The sequence below is a fragment of the Pinus tabuliformis genome, chromosome 5_2 (genome assembly GCF_031772625.1).
Source record: "Pinus tabuliformis cultivar Carrire ecotype Pingquan chromosome 5_2, CPIR1, whole genome shotgun sequence".
Lineage (NCBI taxonomy): Eukaryota > Viridiplantae > Streptophyta > Pinopsida > Pinales > Pinaceae > Pinus > Pinus tabuliformis.
Genome location: NC_142306.1, coordinates 1,065,323,254 through 1,065,343,534, shown reverse-complemented (window position 1 = coordinate 1,065,343,534; position 20,281 = coordinate 1,065,323,254).

Genomic DNA, 20,281 nt, shown 5'->3' with positions numbered 1-20,281 from the left:
GCGACTGTCTGGAAAATACACATGATAGTTGTGGGGCATATTACTGTACCCCACAAATATCCCAACCTCTGCGGTCGGCTCCAACTTCTTCCTGGAATCCTTGGTCACATGCATGTAAACAGGAGAACCAAAAATCCTCAAATGGGAAATATCAGGCCTCTTACCAGAATAACCCTCCTCGGGTGTACTCATGCGAAGTATCTTGTGAGGACAACGGTTTTACACATATACTGCAGTATTGCATGCCTCCGCCCACAAGTGAAGGGGTAGTCCCTAATCATGCAACATCACCTGTGCAGCACCCACGATCATTCTGTTCTTCCGTTCAGCAACCCCATTCTGCTGTGGGTTATGGGGAGCTATGAGCTCTCTTCAAATCCCTTCTACACTGCAGAAATCCTTGAACTCACCAGAGATGAATTCACCACCATTGTCGCTCCTAAGAGCCTTCACCTTCTTCCCTGATTCCTTCTCGACCAGTGCTTTGAACTCATAGAACTTTGAGTATGTCTCGCTCTTCTTCTGCATGAAGAAGATCCAGCACTTTCGAGAGAAATCATCAACAAAGATCACATAGTACTTGTGCTTTGTTGTCGAAGCTACTGAGAAAGTTCCACACACGTCTGTGTGAATTCTCTCAAGGATCATCGTGGCGCGACTATCCTTCTCGTGAAAGGTGGCTTTCACAAATTTTCCCAAAGTACACCCCTTGCACTGATCTGACTACGCAAGAGTGCCTTTAGGAAGCCCAGTAGAAATCTGTTGCAGTATCTTCAAGGCTCCATGGTGAAGGTGGCCCAATCTCCAGTGCCACAGCTCGCCATCATCCCGGCTCACCAATCCTTCTACCTTGCATGCCATTGTTGTGCAGCCATCTACATGCAATTGATAAAGGTTCTTGACTCGAACCCCTATCTTCCGGGTTTCTCCAGTTGTCTTACTGCGCAGGAAAGCCTTTCCCTCGCTAAAGACAACATCATATCCCTTGTCTTCTAACATTGCCACAGAGATAAGATTCTTCTTCAATCCTGGAACATGCATCACTTCCTTCAATATGAAGGGTTTACCAGACTCCCTCTCAAAGGAAATGGTACCGATACCGATCACACTGTATCTAGCATCATCGCCCATCTCGATGTGCACTCCAAGATCTTTCTCATCCAGATCAGAAAACAAATCTCGATCTCCTGTCATGTGAAAAGATGCACCACTGTCCAAGAACCATACCGATCCCATCACACTTGATACCAAGCATGCGATCAGCGAAAATCCAGATCAAACTGCGAGGCTAAGGCCTCTCCTGCTGCAGATCCAGCAACATGCTTATTTTTCTTCTTCTGCGGACAATTTGTGGTATAATTTCTGTGCTGGTGACAGTGAAAGCACTTCACCTTAGACATGTCCTGCTTCTTGCCTTTCGCACTGGAATGAGAAGCTTTCTTGTTCTTCCCCTTCTTTACTTTGGTAGCCAAAGCGCAATTTTCTTCATCAGATGCCTTTGATGAAGATCCATCCCTGGTATTCCGCCTGATCTCCTCTTGCACAAGATCAGACCAAAGTCTCTCCCATCTTGGCAATTTCTCCCGACCATTGACAGAGTCCTGATAGGAATGCCAACTCTTTGGAAGACCAAGGAGAGCCAAGCTCACCAAGTCCCCATCATCGACAGTCACCCCCACACTTCCCAGCTCATCCCGGCATTGGGTGAACTTCATGAGATACTTAGGCATACTGTCTCCTTTCTCACACTTAATGTTTCTGAGTTTATCCTTGAGCGCCAACTTCCTCTAGTCGCTCTTGCTTTGGAATAAATCTGTCAACGCTTTCCACATCAAGTATGAAGAAGCCTTTCCATGCAGGCTAGATACAATGTGATCCTTCACACCCTCCAACAGAATCCTTCGACACTTTGCTGTCTTCTTTTTCCAAGCCTCAACTTGAGCAGCATCAGTAGGCTTTGGGACCTCAACATCTATGAACTCCTTCAACCCATTTTCATATAACACCTCCTCCATCCTTTCTTTCCATGAAATATAATTCGAGCTGCCTTCAAGGGCATACTTCAATCACAATCCGTTGAAAGACATTTCAACTTCGACACCAAGAAAACACTGCTGCAAATTCGAATTCCACCAACTCAAAAATCAACCGCTTCTGATCTAAAATTTGTGAGAACAAAGTATTTCTCATACAGAGATTGACTGCATAAGAATTTACCAGATATCTCACCTTCCAAAAGAAGGATGAATCCAGAGGCTACCTGGCCCAATTACAGACTCTGCCTGAAGAAATAAAATGTAATCAATTCCTGAATAATAGATCTGATGATCAACTTCGCTTTGATACCATGTAGAAATTTGAATAATATAACACTTATTCATAGAGATTATCCTGATTATACACTATTTGCAGAATGCATGCATAATACATAACCTCCTCTACCATTGATCATCAATTTGTGGAATTCAAAAAACAATCGCATGCGCACATTGAAACATCAATCACACATATCAACACAGTATGTAATGGGGAAAGCATACAGCTAAAAAACCCCAACTATCTGTATATTATAATGATAGAGAACATGTAACAATACATAGTACAATACTCCTCACAAGTACTCAGTACTATCTCCACATGCTACACACAAACTAGCTCAGATCTGAACAAGTCACGGGTTCAAATCTCCTCCACTGTTTGCCTGCCTCTACTGCACAATCCAAGTTGAGAATAGATCAGATCCAAGTTCGAATTCCCTTGGCTTGTACTACACAATCCTCATTGGCAATCTCAATCAATGATTGTACAAATCTCATGCACAGCTATAGTCACAACTGATAGTAGTCTCACCCTTTCACCCACCTCTAACACTTGTCTCCACTGAACTGTCCATGCACTGAGTTAACTAATGTATTCTTTAGTTGATTTATGAGTTAATAATTAGTGAATTAATTAATAATTAATTCACATCACTCATCACTAGTGTATTTGGCAGTTAGACTAAATACAACTAGTTCAACTAAGTCAAACTGAACACAACTCCATCAACTCCTCAATCAACTCCACCAAACTCAATCACTTGAGTTCTAACTGAAGTCCATAATGCAATAGCTCAACTAACCCATAGGAAAATCGTATTTCCTTCTGGCAGTTGCATGTGCCACATCCGTAGCTTGAACTGAAGTGCTGCAAGAGGATAAGATAATGTTTATAGTCCAAATATTATTAAGAGCTAATAATATTCGACTTTTCTATTTTTTGACTGACAGTCTAAAAATAGACTCCGCCCATATGTCTAAAATAGAGGTCCATCTATTTTTACCAACATGACCAATCATCCATAAATAGAATCCTGCAACTCATAGACCATGATCCATATTTCTAAAAATAGACATAGTCTAAAAATATACTTTGCGCCAAAAATAGCCTGCGGGCCCACTTAGTGAAGGCGACTTCTTTTCACTAAGCTCCATCATCTTGTTGCATTTTCAACATCTTTGATATCTAAAGGGCACAATAGAATATGGATTGTGGTATCCCAAGGGAAACAATCTCATTATTCAATCCTTTACAGATGCAGATTGGGCAGGAAGCGTAGATGATCATAAGAGTACTAGTGGAGCAGGATTCTATCTAGGTGGTTGTCTCGTATCATGGTTGAGAAAAAAGCAAACCTCAATCTCATTATCTACAGCGGAAGAAGAATACATTGCAGCAGCAGCTTTTTATACTCAAGTCCTTTGGATGAAACAAAATTTGCAAGATATTCAAGTACAATTTAGTGAGCCTATTCCCATCTTCTGTGATAACACCAGTGCCATAAGAATTTCCAAGAATCCTGTCATGCATTAAAAAACAAAACACATTTCGATTCAATATCATTTTGTTAGAGAGCAAGTCACTGAAAAGAATATCAAAATTGAATATGTTGGTACAAAAGAACAAATCGTTGATATCTTCACTAAACCTTTACCTTATGAAGCATTTGAATATCTTCGCTAGAAGCTTGGGATTCTCCCAAGTTCTCATTAGATTTTCCTTATTCAGAAAATAAAGGGGGAGTGGAAGTGTGTACAGGTCTGCAGGATGGTTGTGTGTTAGGGGGAGTTACCCTTTGCCATTGATGTCAAAGGGGGAGAGAAGGCAGTAGGAAGAGGTTCCCTGATCACAGGGGGAGTACTTGTGTTGCCATCAATGCCAAAGGGGGAGATTGTTGATCTAAAGATGATCTGAGGTTGTCATTGATGTCAACCCAAGCAGCACCAAGGATGACCCTGAACTTCCATGGCACATTGGTCATCATAATTCATGTTCCCTCACAGTTTGTAATTTATTCAAGATTGAAGTTAGTAACCCCAATTAGTCAGATAAAACCCCATGGGGTTGTGGCATGGAATTTATCATTGATTTTGGTCATTGAATAGTCAATAATTAATCATTTTTTAAGCTCCTAAAATCCCTCCAACATTCTCTATAGAAGCCCCTCTCAACTCTATAAAAAGAAATCTCATATAGCCTCCAAAAGTAGTGATCGTGGAATTTTCTCTATAACTTTATTTTTGTGAATTTTTGATGCTAAAATTAAAACCCATTTGAACCAAAATCCTAATGAACATTGTGACATGTTGGCTTATAGGGACCTAACCTAGATTCAGAGATGATTTAGCCAAACAAATCCCAGTACTACTAGCCCTTTCGGCAATAGTCCGCGAAGCGCGGATTGAGGTCTCATCCGAAGTAGTATTGGAGGGTGTTAGAACCGGGTTTCTGCACCCTAGAGATGTCTAATGGTTTTTCAGTGGTCTGTGGTTTGACCCTACACACATCGTTATACACATCTATCGATCCCTCGTAGCCTACGATGCTACCTTCACGCAGCCCTGCTCGAGGCACGATCTGTGTTACTACCCAAGTTCCTTACTATTAACCCAATATTATCTGATTACTTAACTTATCTGTATGAGACCAATTATACTTAATAGTGTTCAGTATTCATATAAGTGTGTGTGATAAACAAAATAGTATAAATGCATAGAAAGTAATACAAAAGTAGATAAACAGTGTTTGGAATCAAACTTCTCTTTATTATTCTTCTTCTTGGGTTACAAACTCAACTCCGCCCTGCGCACTTAGCTACAGGGGTCTATGCACTCAGTTGCGAACTCTACTAGGCCTCTGTGCACTTAGCTGCAGAGCCTCTTCCTACTACTACGACCCAAGACACTTAGACTTCTTCTCTATCCGCTACTAGATCATTGCATCCATTACATTAATCAATCCATCGATTCCTCCTTTACAACTTAGAGCCTCACTCTTATTTATACAATCCCATGGTCTGCGGACCATGGGTAGGCTGACATGACATTACATTACATTACAAAACTTAGGGTGGACAACCCTATGACTCAATGTACATTTCACACTCCGCGCCCGCAATTCGTGGAGTCTTACAACATATTTGACCAAAACTTGGGCTTTGAGCCCCAAAACATGTTGTGGGGGGATTCCATGCCCAACAGGCCCTGAACACAAACATCGTGACTTGTCCTCGAGTCACTCTGTCACCGTGGTGATCTTGGCGTGGAGCCCTTCCAGCTGGTCCCATGCTGCTCGGAGGTCCGCAGTGCACTACTCTATGGTTTGTTGGACCTGCTTCATGCGCTCTTCCTAAGCCTCTTTGTCAGGAGAAAATCCCTGCCTTAGCGCATACATCCCCTGCATATGTGTGAGCTTGCCTTGGATATCTATCGTGATGTTGAAGGCCTCGTCAATCCATGGTTGGATGCGCACTTTGAGAACTGCCTCTTTCTGTCGTGCCACATCCACCTACTCCTTTCGTGCCTTAGCTTGTTGCATCTTCACAAGTCGTTGAGTGAGGACTACTGTCTGCGTAGTTCCTCGGACACTATCGTACTACTCCTGAAGTTCACGCACCTCTGTTTCCAGGCGCTGTACATTGGGGTCCTCCTACAAAGATGAGAGGACCACAAATGCTTGTTCCAGCATACTGGTACAATCTTGTACTGCACGTCCAATTTCTTCCAACCCTGTTTGGATAGTGTTAGCGCACTATTCTCTGACTTTCGAGGTAGTGGAAGGTTGCGCCTTCAACTGCAGCTTGGCGATTTGAAGATTCAGCTCAAGCTAAACCTTTGTCGTTTCTGTTCTGGCTTCACGGACGTCGGTCGCCAACCTATGGATTCTCTCTACTGCTGGTAGATCTACTGGGATGGCCAACTCTGAAACCCATTTGCAAGTGTCATCTACCAGTCATTCCAACTATTGAGTCTATGATACCAGTTCATCACACTGCAGGTTGATTTTTTAAATGTTTATCTTTTGCCCACTCAGAACCTGTATCGCACGAAGTTCTGTACTTATTCCATCTGGCAGTTGATACAGTGTTTCTCACGGAAGGGCAGCCAAATTGAGGCCAAGTCCTTTGATCCTGCCAACCACAACTCTGTTGATCTCATTTGTTGCTGCTAGCACTCCTTCTAGTAACACTATGGTATTGGCCATCCTTGAGCGTAGCATCTGTTTTGCTACTGATGTAACTGCTGCAATGTAGGTGGACAAGGTACCTTCCTGCAGGAGCTGTACCTGTAGTTCCTGCAACTGTGCCCTTAGGGCCCCCAATATAGTCTGCTGCTCTATCATAACTTTTTGGAGCACTTCCTTGCTGACATCACAAACTATCTCGCTGATGTCGTAGAGGTCTATGTTATGAAACTAGCTCACAAAAAGATAGAAAAGATGGATGAACATCTTAGAAATAATCCTCTTCTAGGGGGGAAACCTCCTTTACATTACACAAATGAACAATTCTTGGATGATGCAAATGAAAAGACATCCTTTCTATATATAGGAGTCTAAGGGGTCATAATATAACCGGAGTTGACATAACAATAATAATGTAAGGGCACAATAATAACAATAGTGGGCTTCTATGGGGCATAATGGTAACAATATGGGGACTACATCGATACAACAATATAATAAGGGGGTTGTACTAATAACAATAAGGGGTTACACTAGTAGTATAGTGGCCTAACATGCCCCTCTCCTTCAAAAAGTGTTGTCCTCAATGCTTGAGTAGTTCTTGATTCTTCTGTGTAAAATTCTTGTTCTCCCATGTGGAATATTTAGCGGGTAAGTTCTGCCACTTGATGAGATACTCTAAAATTGATCAATTTCATAGTTGTCGGGTTATTGCTTCTGTGACTGCTCCAGGTTCCAATATGATTTTTCCTTCCTCTTCAAGTTCTGGGAATATTGTTTGAATTAGGATCTTTTGTAACTTTTGAATGAGTGGCCATACTTATTCGTCCTTCTTCAATTCATCCCTTGCTTTGTTTATCCAATCTGATTGGGTAATAGAAATAGCACAAAACAATGCTTCCACATCCTCATCCTTTCTTGAGAGTGCATCTGCAACAAAATTTTTCTTCCATTTTCTATAGATGATGTCAAAGTCATAACCCAACATATTTGTGACCCATTTTTTATGTTCTTCTAAAGATAATAGTTATTCTAAAAATTATTTAAGACTATCATGAACCATTTTTGCCTTGAAGTGTCTTCCCATTTGGTAAGGTTGCCATTTCTTAAGTGCATGTAGTATTGCCAACATTTCCTTCTCATAAATAGCTTGCTTGATATGTAGTAGTAAAAATACCCAATCACCTACATCAAAACATTTTTCACTGTGATGTTGATCTACCTGTTTTTTCATTCGGTTCTGCACCAAAGTGGTGTTATTCTTTAAAAGTTGGAGAACTTTTTGTTGATGCTCGATGTGATCTTTCACTGCTTGAACCTTTTTTTCTTGATATTTCCTTCTATCTTGAGAGTTTGAGGAGTGGTAATTTCTTCCAATGCTTTACAAGATATGGTCGGATTCATTTCTTGATGCTCAATGTGATCTTTCACTTCTTGAACATTTTTCTTCTTGATATGTCCTTCTATCTTAATAGTTTGAGGAGTAGTAATTCCGACCAATGCATTACAAGATATGGTTGGATTCATTTCTTCTTTCTCGATGTGATCTTTGACTTTCTGAACCTTTTTCTTCTTGATATGTCCTTCTATCTTGAGAGTTTGAGTGGTAATTCTTGCTAATGCTTCACAAGATATGGTCAGACTCATTTCTTCTTTCTCCGAGGTTGGGTCCCGGTGTGTATCCTCTTCTTTTGATGTTTCTTGATCCTTTTCTTCCTCCTCTTCATACTCTATGTAAAATAATTTCTTCTCAGCACACTTATGACCTTTAGTGCATTTTCTATCACAATTGTAACAAAGCCCTTTTTCTCTTTTTTCTTCCAATTGTTGTGGTGTAAGCCTTGAAGGTTGTGGAAGGATAGGAGAAGAAACACTTCCATAATTATAGTCATGAGTGGTGGGATTCATTGTTTTCATAATTTCGCTTTCAATTTTTATTGCCAACTCGAATGCCTCCTCCAATGAATCAGGTTCCCGAAAACGAACCTCATGTTGAACGTTATCCTTTAAAGTCCCTATGAAGACATCAATCCTTTGCTTCTCTGGAATATAATTTACCCTTCTATTCAATTTTTGAAAGTCTTGAATGTGCTCTTCCATTGAACCCTTTTGTTTGAGATTTATCAATTGGCTAAAGAAGGAGTTTTTCTTTGTATCCTCATAATGTGCTATCATTTCCTCCATGAAAATTGACCACCTGAAAAGTGGTTTATGAGAACAAAGCCCTTTATACCATAAAAATTGATTCAGTTCAAAATAATTAGATGCAATACATACCTTTTGTAACAGTGGTACACCATGTAGATCAAAATATTTCTCCATCTGTAGTATCCAATTTACTGGATCCTCGCCATCAAACTTCCTCATCTCGCTTTTTCTTGATTTTAGGAGCCCGATCTTGAAACGACTATAACTCTATACCTTTAGGTCTTTAAGTTTTGAAATTTCGACCTGCAATAGCCTTCTGTGTCCTCTTTCTAATGCTACCAGTCTGATCGAATTTAGATTCTCCAAGAAAAATTTATGCACAATCTCCCAAAATGACCTGATTATAAACCTTTCCAGAAGAGCGAACTTGTATGAAGTGCCACGTGTTACTGTTTTGACCTTAGTATCTAAAAATATAAACAGGAAACTACAGTCCATCCTCTTTCTGTAACTTCTTACGAAATTTCAATCCGTTGCTCAGAACAAAAGTTATGACGATTTTCCCCAGGTCACCTTTTTGGAACGAAATTATGGAGTCTGCAAAAAGGCCAACTTCCTAGGATCATATTTTTGCAAATATAGCGTGAAACACTCTAAAATTCGTACCCGTGGTTCATAACGATTTCATCCCAAATGGGTTTTTTTTAGCATATGAAACATCACAGAAACAATTATAGCGCAAATGCCACGATGACCTTTTTGGAGCAGCGAAACCCTAGAATTCAAAGCTCTAATACCAAATGTTATGAAACTAGCTCACAAAAGGATGGAAAAGATAGATGAATGACTTAGAAATAAGCCTCTTTGAGGGGGAAACCTCCTTTACATTACATAAATAAACAATTCTTGGATGATACAAATGAAAAGACCTCCTTTCTATCTATAGGAATCTAAGGGGTCATAATATAATCGAAGCCGACATAACAATAATAATGTAACGGCACAATAATAACAATAGTGGGCTTCTATGGCGCACAATGGTAACAATATGGGGACTACATGGGTACAACAATATAATAAGGGGATTGTACTAATAACAATAAGGGGTTACACTAATAGTATAGGGGCCTAACAGTCTCCTTCAGTTAATGTGATCGGGTCGATGGCCAGCTTCGAGGCCTTGACCCTTTTCCATGGACCCGATCTCTCTGTAACACACAACCATTTGAGTTGGGTCAAAGTGGTTCCTGTGTCCACGCCCTCTTCTGCAAGGTCTGTGTCCTCTGCCTCCAGTCCTGCAGACACTTCCTGGACCTCCTCTGCCTACGCTGTTGCGGCCTCTGTTGTCTACGCTGTTGCTGCTGCTTCGGTAGCCTTCTTTTGCTCCGTGGCTGCCTATGCTACTTCACAGACTGCCCATACCTCGGCTATTGCTTTTTCATTGCAGCTTTTCTTATCCAGTTGTGTGACGCGTAGCTTCACCTCATCCTTCCTTTTCTCTACTGCCGCCTTTTCCAACTCTACCAAATTCGGGGCATGCCATTGGGGAAGCCATGTCTCTAACACTGTAAATATCACATCGTCAGTGGCTATGAATGGGAGCTTTGTCCACTGTTGCACCGGCTCTTTTTGCGCCTAGATGTAGATGTTGTGCATGTTCGCCTTGAAGTCTGCAAAACTCTGTAGACTGTTATGCACCATGGGCGACAGGCGCGACCTCCTATTAATCCATATTCGGATGATCTCCTCCATAAGCACCCATAAAATCTTGTTATCACGAATCCGTTTCACGTCCTTGGTGGCCCAGAGCAAAGCGTACTTCACGGCCTCTGGTAAGTCTCAGTCGATGCTTAGGAACTGGCTATCCTCCAGCAATTCCCCCACTACCAACAAGATGGATAATACAAACCACGCATAGTGGAAAGTCTTACTCTGTTCCTGGGTCTCTTGGTAGTTGAGCAAAAATTCTTCGCAGAGGAACTCAGCCTAGTTGAACTGGATGCCTTCCGCACACTATTTGGCCAATGCAACTACCGACACTGGTACTTCATCGTCCTGGAATTTTCTCATTACTTTACCGGACAGGAGTTGGGTGGCTACGCGCACCCCTTTATCCTTGATATTGGTGATATCGCAACCCCTCTTTTTCTTCTCGGGCTTATATTTTTTCTTCATGGCTTCTGCAAGAGACAAGTTGCTGCTTTTTCCTGCTATCCTCACAGGGTCCTTTCCCTTACAAGGAATCCAAGAAATTTAGTGGATGAGATCTGTCGTGATGGGAATAGGCTCCTCTAGCCATAAGTACCCATCATGCACCAAGCAAAGCAGCTTCCTGATGAAAAAAATGGTGATGGGCACATGGTGAAAATGTGGTATCCATAACAGATGAAGCAACCTGGCCTTTTCCACCCCGCATAGCCATTTTTGCACCTCCAATGTTATCACCGGCCCCTCCGTATTATGTTTCATTAGGCTCTTCATCTCTAACTATGGGAACTTCTCGCTATCCGCAAGGTCCTAGTCTTCAAATTTTAGGGTGGGCACGCGGCCTAGGAGTGGACCCTTAAAGGTAACTCCATCGGGGAGGAGTGGCATTTGGAGTGCACACTTCGTTGCATCCAGATCCTTTGGTACCTTAGCTTTCCCATTTCACAGAGGGACATACTCGAGAAATTTTGTTGCAGAGCGTATCTGTTGGATGTTCACCTCCACGTCTTCTTCTTCCTCTACCTTTGTAATTAGAGCCTGTAAGTCCTCCTCCTCTTCATCTATCTCAATGGTGATAGCCTTGCCATTTTCTCCATTGATAGCTTACTAAACCATGGATTCATCGAGGACATGCAGACTGGTCCCATTGCTTGCTTATCTTTTTTCAGTCTCGGCGTCCGAGGTGATTTTGGGATTTCTGGCGCAACCCCAATACCTTCAAAAACATTGTGTACCGTATGGGTTAGCGCGACCTTGCCAGCGGTTAATTCTTCAAAGCCCAAACCTCCCCTGGTAGCTGACATCTTGTCTGTACTATATGCGGTCTTTTGCGAACTTAGGGGCTCAAATATCACTCGGCGCTCAACACTCTGTGCTCTATTCAACCGCTCAAGTCTCAAGTGACCAAGTGTTGTCTCGTGGCTAGCCCCTGGAGTTTTATAGCGCCTTTTGAATTCGAATTTAACCGTTCACCCCAATTCCGGGCCATCAATGCTTTTTTGGTGGTAGATTTTCTGAAATCTTACCCATAACTATTGTTTTAAATGTCCGCCGCCCACTCCATTTGGCCTCAAACCAAATATTTTTTCATGAACAGTGACACCAACAGTCACTTCCTAGCCTACCCACCTGGTAGCACACCCCGCTACGCGGGTGCGAACCTTGTGACTGGTGTTCATGGGTGCATCTGTCAGAGCGTGTAGCTGCCAAGCAAAATAATTTATAGTCCCGCATTCTCTTTCAGCTGCCTAGAGTGCTAAGATTGTTCTTCCTACGACTAGTCAGGTGGTCACACCACCTATGCACGGCTCCATCTTGCCTTCTAGTATAGTTCATGGAAAATCCTCAATTTCCCTCATGACAGTCGGCACCACACGCTCTACTGTATGCAATGCATTCCCTTAGTTACTGCGTTTGGTGATATGTGGTCTTAGCCATGGCAACAGACTAATCAATTCTTGGCGATAGTCTTCTAATTCATTGATATGATCATCCACACCTTGCCTTGCCATCCTTGGTTTATCGATGAGACATGCTTGCTTGATCTTGTTTTCCAGCCTCTTGACCTCTGCTTCCATCAAAATGCTTTTCTTCCTTAGTCATACCTAGTCCTTTTCGAGTTCGCAAAGTCTAAGGTTCCCTCGCCGAATGGCTTCTTGAAGCCTTATGTATTCTACCTCACGTAGCTATGTGATTTCTTCATCCTGGGCTTCGCACACTATCGCACCTACGGGTGAAATTATGTGTGGATTCATCATTGCATGCCCCTCAGAAATTACGATCCCTACCCTGTTCCTCAGCTTTAGAATTGTGTTCGCGGTTAGGGTTTTGTACATGGTCCTATAGGCCCATCGAACCACTGGTACACACAGGTCCCAGTCTGTGCCTCTCACCTGGTGAACCCTATTCAGCACCTCACACACCCTATCGAAGGCTCCTTTGTGGATAATCCTTAGCGCACTTCGCCTCTCCTGGTGCGGCGTTTTGTTCCGATTCTCTATTCTCGGGGTGGTGTGCGCCTATGCAGGCTACATGTCATATGTCTATACCCATCGAGAAAGGTGGGCGTGCAAGTTATTCTGCCCTTGGTAACTGGCTTTCATCCTTAGCTGGGGTTTTCCAAATCATAGGCACATCATCCTCTTACATCTGCGCCAGTCCTCAAAACTTCTTTGATGTGTACCCCACCACCTTGCGAGTGTCGTGCGCAGTGCCCATTTCAAAGCATCGAACCGTTGTTGTTCTGATACTGCGCTTTCAATTTTTTTCAAGAATTCATCCACCGCTATCAACCCGTCATATGTAGGCAGATCCCTTACCTCTGTTGTCACGCAACGCAGTGATTTAACCATCATGTTGCAATTAAGCATTGTTACTTCATGCAGCTGATTTTACCATCGCTCTATCTCTTCGAATCCGAAGTGCAGGATCTTTCATGCTCCCATGAAATCCTACCATTTGCGGTTGGGTTTACCCAATCTTGTTCTCGTTCAGTTATCTTTTAGATGCAATCAATATCATCATCACTATTGTCGTCGTGCATCGGTTTAGTGTATTGCGCTCCTTCGGCTAGATCTAGCGGTACTACTACGCATAGTGACTTCTTCTCAAAGATCATTTTGCACTTCTTCAGATTTATGACTCCGTTCATTTTGGTGGCCCAGTCTATTCCTAGTAGTGCAGGATAGGGATTGTTTTCATTGACAATCTCTATCACTTCAAAATCTGCCTGCGCGCTCGCACCTTCAATATCCATCGTTACCCCTTGCAATCTTCCCATGGGCAAGATCTTCTGTTGGTTCACCATTCGCAACTGAATAGGAGACCATTGTAGCATGGGTCTACCCATGCGTTCCCATGTTTGTTTTGGTAGTACATTCACGTCCGATCCAAGATCCAGGATTACCTGATCCATTTCATATTTGTTGATTTGTGCAGTCAACCTCATTTCCCTTCTTGTGCGCAATGCATGCTTTCCAAGTTTCCATGCCACGCGCGGTTCTCCTGACCCTGCGCACCTAGTGATAAGTTCCTATAGTCCTTTTACTACCTTGCTGTCATGTAGCAGTTTCATGCATGTCTCCAGAAAGGTAGTGAGCATTGAAGGATCCATCCCTGGTTCTAGTTGATCCTTACTACCTGAAGTGGAGGCCTCCGTGAAGCTCTTCTTATCTTCGATGAATGTCTCCTTTGTGCATTCTAAATCAAATTCAAGTTCCTTTATAGGAGCCTTGCGAACCTACGCACTTTCTTCTGACTACTTACCTTTATCATCGCCAGTCGTCATACCATTCCTGACCACTATGTTTACGTTCAGGTCTTCTTCATGTGGCTCAGACCTCATCATCTGCAAATTTTGAGTCGGAGGAGACTACAGTACCTCTTTTTCGTGCAGCCTCACTATCAATGTAGGGTAGTCTTCTGCCTCATGATCAAACTGAGTACAATACAAACATGATGTCCTTGTCGAGTTTGTACAGTCATGGGCATAGTCCCCTGGCCCTCTGCAATTGTAACAAACTAGTTGTCCACGACCCCTTCCTAGTCCCATTCCACATCGACCTCGTCTGTGCCCCTAAAATTCAACGCATGCCATTCTTGTATTTGGGTTGAGGGCTCACATTTCGTTCTTCACCCTGTAGGCAAGAGTCTGATCCATCATTAGTTTGTAGCTTTTGCAGGTGCATTCATCATGGCCTAGCGACCTGCAGCAATTACAAAACAATTGTTGGGACGTCTACGTATACTTCTACAATAGGTGACAATTATATGTAGTGTTTTTTCCTCCTATCTGACAAACCGCACACCATAGTGTAGGCGCTATGCTTGGTCCTGCTTGTGCCTCAGGTCTTAACGGCATTGGCCCTCCTCCCACCAAGTAATTTGTGAACACTAGACAATGGTCCTTGTCATGCCTCTGGCCTTTGCATTTTATGCACCATACCTCCTCGCACACCTCTGGTCGAGGTGTCATGTCCTGTTTCAAACTCTGCATCTCCAGACACAGATTTTGCAGTTGCGCGTGGATTTGTTGGACTCCCAAACCAGGGCCTTGTATAAGGGTCTCATGCAATCTCATTGCCATCTCCAAAGCTTCGGCCTGGGTGGAAATCTTTTGTTGTGATAGCGCCATCCTTAAATGAGCCCAATTATACTTAACAGTGTTTAGTATTCATATAAGTGCGCGCGATAAACAAAATAGTATAAATGCATAGAAAGTAATATAAAAGTAGATACACAATATTTGGAATCAAACTTCTCTTTACTATTCTTCTTCTAGGGTTATAGACTTGACTCTGCCCTGTGCACTTAGCTACAAGGGTCCACGCACTCAGTTTCAGACTCTACTAGAACTTTGCGCACTCAGCTGCAAAGCCTCTTCCTACTACTACAACCCAAGACACTTACACTTCTTCTCTATCCACCACTAGATCATTGCATTCATTACATTAATCAATCCATCATTTCCTCCTTTATAACTTAGAGCCTCACTCTTATTTATACAATCCCATGGTCTGCGGACCATGGGTAGGCCGACATAACATTACATTACATTACAAAACTTAGGGCAGACAACCGTATGACTCAATGTACATTTCGCACTCCGCGTTTGCAATTCGCGGAGTCTTACAATATATTTGAACAAAACTTGGGCTTTGAGCCCCAAAACATGTAGTGGGGGGATTCCATGCCCAACATGACCGAATTTCTGATCTTGGTTCGCTATATTTTCGGAGATATGATCTGTGGAAGTTAGGGCTTTTGCAGGCTCCTGAATTTCATCTCAAAGAGGTGACCTTGGGAAAATTATCATAACTCTCTCTCTGAGAAATGGATTGGAATTCTATAAAAGTTGGTGGATAGTGCACGGACTGTAGTTTTCTTTGTATCAGTTTCGAAGCCGAAAGAGAAAAAAATGACATGTGGAATGTCGTACAAGTTATCTCTACTGAACTAGTCCACAATTAGGTCATTGTGAGAGATTGGGCATACCTTTGCCTCGAAGAATATAAATCGGATCAGACCTGTGGCATTGGAAAGAAGACTTAGAGGGCTACTATAGGATTGAAGATCACATATTGGGGATCTGAAATCATAGAGATACATCAAATTCAATATCGTGCTCCTAAAAGGCAAGGAAAAAAACTAGGTCAAGTGTTGTCAAGGGCTGCAAAGGACCAGACTTTCTAAGGCAGAAAAGAGCAAGGTGCAACAAAATGATGCAGTAGAGGTAAGCTCCAGGTAAGTATATTCTGTATATGCATGTTCATATCTTAATTTCATTAGGTTCTTTGTATTCTAATTTGTTGTTTTTGTTTAGCACTGCCAAATTCTCTGAAAAATTGATAATAATACTAATTGAAAGGAATATTGGTTCACCCCCCCCCCCCCAGTATTTCCAACAATTTTAAACCTCCCTGAGGAGAGGCCAATGGTCGTTTTTGGGCCACATGTGGAAGAGTTGGATCCTTCTACCACACCTTTTTATGTGACTTTAGTGATCCATGACCTTTTGTTGCATAATTTCATGCTAGACTCAGGAGCATCACACAACCTCATGCCATTATCAGTAATGGAACGGCTGGGCTTGGAAATCACTAGACCATACAATGATTTGTACTCCTTTGACTCCAAGAGAGTCAAGTTCTTAAGAAAGATAAAGGATCTGGTGATAAACTGGCCTTGGATCCTGGTGAAAAGTGTGGTAATGGATATAGTGGTGGCTGATATACCTCCTCATTTTGGAATGCTCTTCTCTAGATCTTGGGGTTCAAAGGTAGGTGGCTCTATCAGGATGGGTCTGACTTATGCCACCACTCCCACTTTTGGAGGTGAGCAAAGAAGGTTGTACAGAGAATCCTGTTTTTTGAAAATCATGAACCCAACTAATGCCTCAGAGAACTCCCCATTGCATGGGAAAGATAGCGACATCTCATGTATGTTCCTAAAAGAGGATGAGACCTTCCTAGAGGAAACATCAATACACCTAACAGGGAAGTTAGAGCACTTGCGACCAAGTGAAAATAAAATATCGAAATTATACTTCGATGGAGAAAACTCAAAAGATGGAAATGGAGCTGGAATATTGTTGGTATCTCCAGAGGGAACTCTCATACCCCTATCATTCAAACTTGAGTTTGAAGTGACCAATAATGTGGCAGAATATGAAGCATTGATCCTTGGGATACAAACAGCAAAAAAGATGAATATCAAATGCTTTACAGTCTATGGAGATTCTAAATTGGTCATAAAGCAGATTAGAAATCAATGCCAGGCCAAACACCCCAAGCTGAGGATGTACCGAAATGAAGTGTGGGACTTAACTGACAATTTCTTCCTGGCCTTTAACATCTAGGTTATGCCCAGGAAAGAAAACAAGATGGCTGACTCTCTTGTGGTAGTTGCAAGAACTTTCAAGCCCCCACAGAATCCACTCCTCAGATATGAGATAGAAGTCAGGCACAGGCCTTCAATCCCTGATAATGTCAAACACTGGCAGCTATTCGAAGATGATGAGTAGGTCAAAAGATTCATAGAATTCATTGGGGATTTTTCCCACTCCACCATTGATAAAAAATAAGAATAAGCAAAACGAGAAGCCACTCTGTGGAAATACAGTGGATGGGAAAAAAAAATTGCAACTAAAAGGGAACACCATCCCTCGTAGACTTGTTCCACTTGAAAAACCTTTCAATAAAAACGACATAGCATCCAAACAAATGGCCCTAGAGAAGGTTGAGCAAGTAGAAGACTGCAACATCATATCAGAGGAGGAACCCTAGACGATCAAGTTGTTCAAAGGAATCCCCTTGCAATACAGATAAAGGTATTTAGATCTATTCAAAACTTACAATGATGTATTTGCTTGGTCTTATGATGATTTGAAAGCGTTTGATACAAATATTATTCAGCATAAAATTCCCTTGAAGGGTGGGATAAAGCCATGCAAATAGAAACTCATACTAATAAACCCACTCCTACTCCCCTCCATTGAAAAGGAGGTAAGGAAGTTGTTGTTGGTTTATATGGGCCTAACCCAGGTTCAGAGATGATTTAGCCAAACAAATCCCGGTACTACTAGCCCTTTTGGCAACAGTCCGTGGAGCGCGGATTGAGGTCTCACTCGAAGTAGTATGGGAGGGTGCTAGAACTAGGTTTCCGCACCCTAGAGATGTCTGATGGCTTTCAGTGGTCTACGGTTTGACCCTGCACGCACGTCGCTACGCGTACCTATCGGTACCAAAAACCTCCAATGTTGCCTTCGCGTAGCCCTGCTCAAGGCATGATCCATGTTATTACCCAAGTTCCTTACTATTAACCTGATATTATTTGATTACTTAACTTATCTGTATGAGCCCAATTATACTTAACAGTGTTCAATATTCATATAAGTATGCATGATAAATGAAACAATATAAATGCATAGAAAGTAATACAAAAGCAGATACATAGTATTTGGAATCAAAACTCTCCTTATTATTCTTCTTCTTAGGTTGCAGACTCGACTCCGCCCTACACACTCAGCTGCAGGGGTCCGCGCATTCAACTACGAACTCTACTAGGCCTCTGTGCACTCAGCTGTAGAGCCTCTTCCTACTACTACGACCCAAGATACTTAGGCTTCTTCTCTATCTGCTACTAGATCATTACATTGATTACATTAATCAATCCATCGATTTCTTCTCTTACAACTTAGAGCCTGGCTCTTATTTATGCAATCCCATGGTCTTCGGACCGTGGGTAGGCCGACATGACAAGACATTACATTAAAAAACTTAGGGCGGACAACCTTATGACTCAATTTACATTTCGCACTCCGCACTCGCAATTCGCAGAGTCTTACAACATATTCGACCAAAACTTTGGCTTTGAGACCCAAAACGTGTTATGGGGGGATTCCATTCCCAACAGGCCCCTAACACAAACATCGTGATTCGCCCTCAAGTCACTCTGTTAGCGTGAAGATCTTGGCGTGGAGTCCTTTCAGCTAGTCCCATGCTACTCGGAGGTCCGCAGCGCACTGCTTTGTGGTTTGCTGGACCTGCTTCATGCACTCTTCCGAAGCTTCATTGTCAAGAGAAAATACATGCCTTAGTGCATACATCCCATGCATATGTGCAAGCTTTCCTTCAATATCTGCCATGATGGTGAAGGCCTCGAAAATCCATGGTTGGACACATGCTTTGAGAATTGCCTCTTTCTATCACGCTGCATCCACCTACTCCTTCAATGCCCTAGCTTGTTGCATCTTCGCAAGTCATTGAGTGAGGACTATTGTCTGCACAGTTCCTTGGACACTGTCATACTGCTCCTGAAGTTCGTGCGCCTCTGTTTCCAGGCACTATATGTTGGGGTCCTCCTGCAAAGATGTGAGGACCACAAATTCTTGTTCCAACATACCGATACAGTCTTGTATTGCACGTCCAATATTTTCCAACCCTGTTTGGATAGCACTAGCGCGTTGTTCTCTGAATTTTAGGGGAGTGGAAGGTTGCACCTTCAACCACAGCTCGGTGATTTGAAGATTTAACTCCAGCTAAACCTTTGTCATTTCTGCTCTAGCTTTGTGGATGTCGGTTACCAACCTGTGGATCCACTCTGCTGCTGGTAGATCTGCTAGGATGGCCAGCTCTGGGACACATTTGCAAGCGTCTTCTACCACCTATTCCAACCGCCAAGTTTGTGATACCAGTTCATCACGCTGCAGGTTGAGTTGTTCAATGTTTATCGTTTTCTCACTTAGAACCTGTATCGCACAGCCCTCCCTGACGTGGAGTTCTATTGTTGTTCCATCTGGCAGTTGGTACAATGTTTCTTGTAGAAGGGTAGCCAAATTAAGGCCAAGTCCTTTGATCCTGCCAACCGCAGCTCTATCGATCTCATTTGCTACTGCTAGCGCTCCTTTTGGTAACACTATGGCATTGGCCATCCTTGCGTGTAGAATTTGTTCTGTTGCTGATGTACCTGTTGTGATGTAGGTAACCATAGGCTGAAGGAAGGAAAAATCAAGGTAACCACACTCAGTCTGGTAGCTAACCCTACCAAAACAGGAGAGGGATCTCTCCGAGTCACGCTCAGTGAATAGGTAAGCAAAAAATAGTCTGAGATGACTTACAATGAAATATTGATCTTAGGCTAGTAAGTGAATATGGATACAAGAAACAAATTTTATGAATGACAGAGCTTCTGGGATGGTATGGGACCAATGCTCAGCAAAGAACAGAGAATTTAGTACAAAGGCATAGATTATTCCGTGAGGCAAGGCAAGCGGAAAATGTAGCAATTTAGTTTGAGGTAACGCGGAATGAATAGATTGTTGAAGAAATTGAAAAGGGCATATTTACATGAATCCTTTTCAACAGAAGAAAAACACTGAAACATGAAATTTTCCCACAGGCAGAGCAATAAAATTGAATTCTACCTA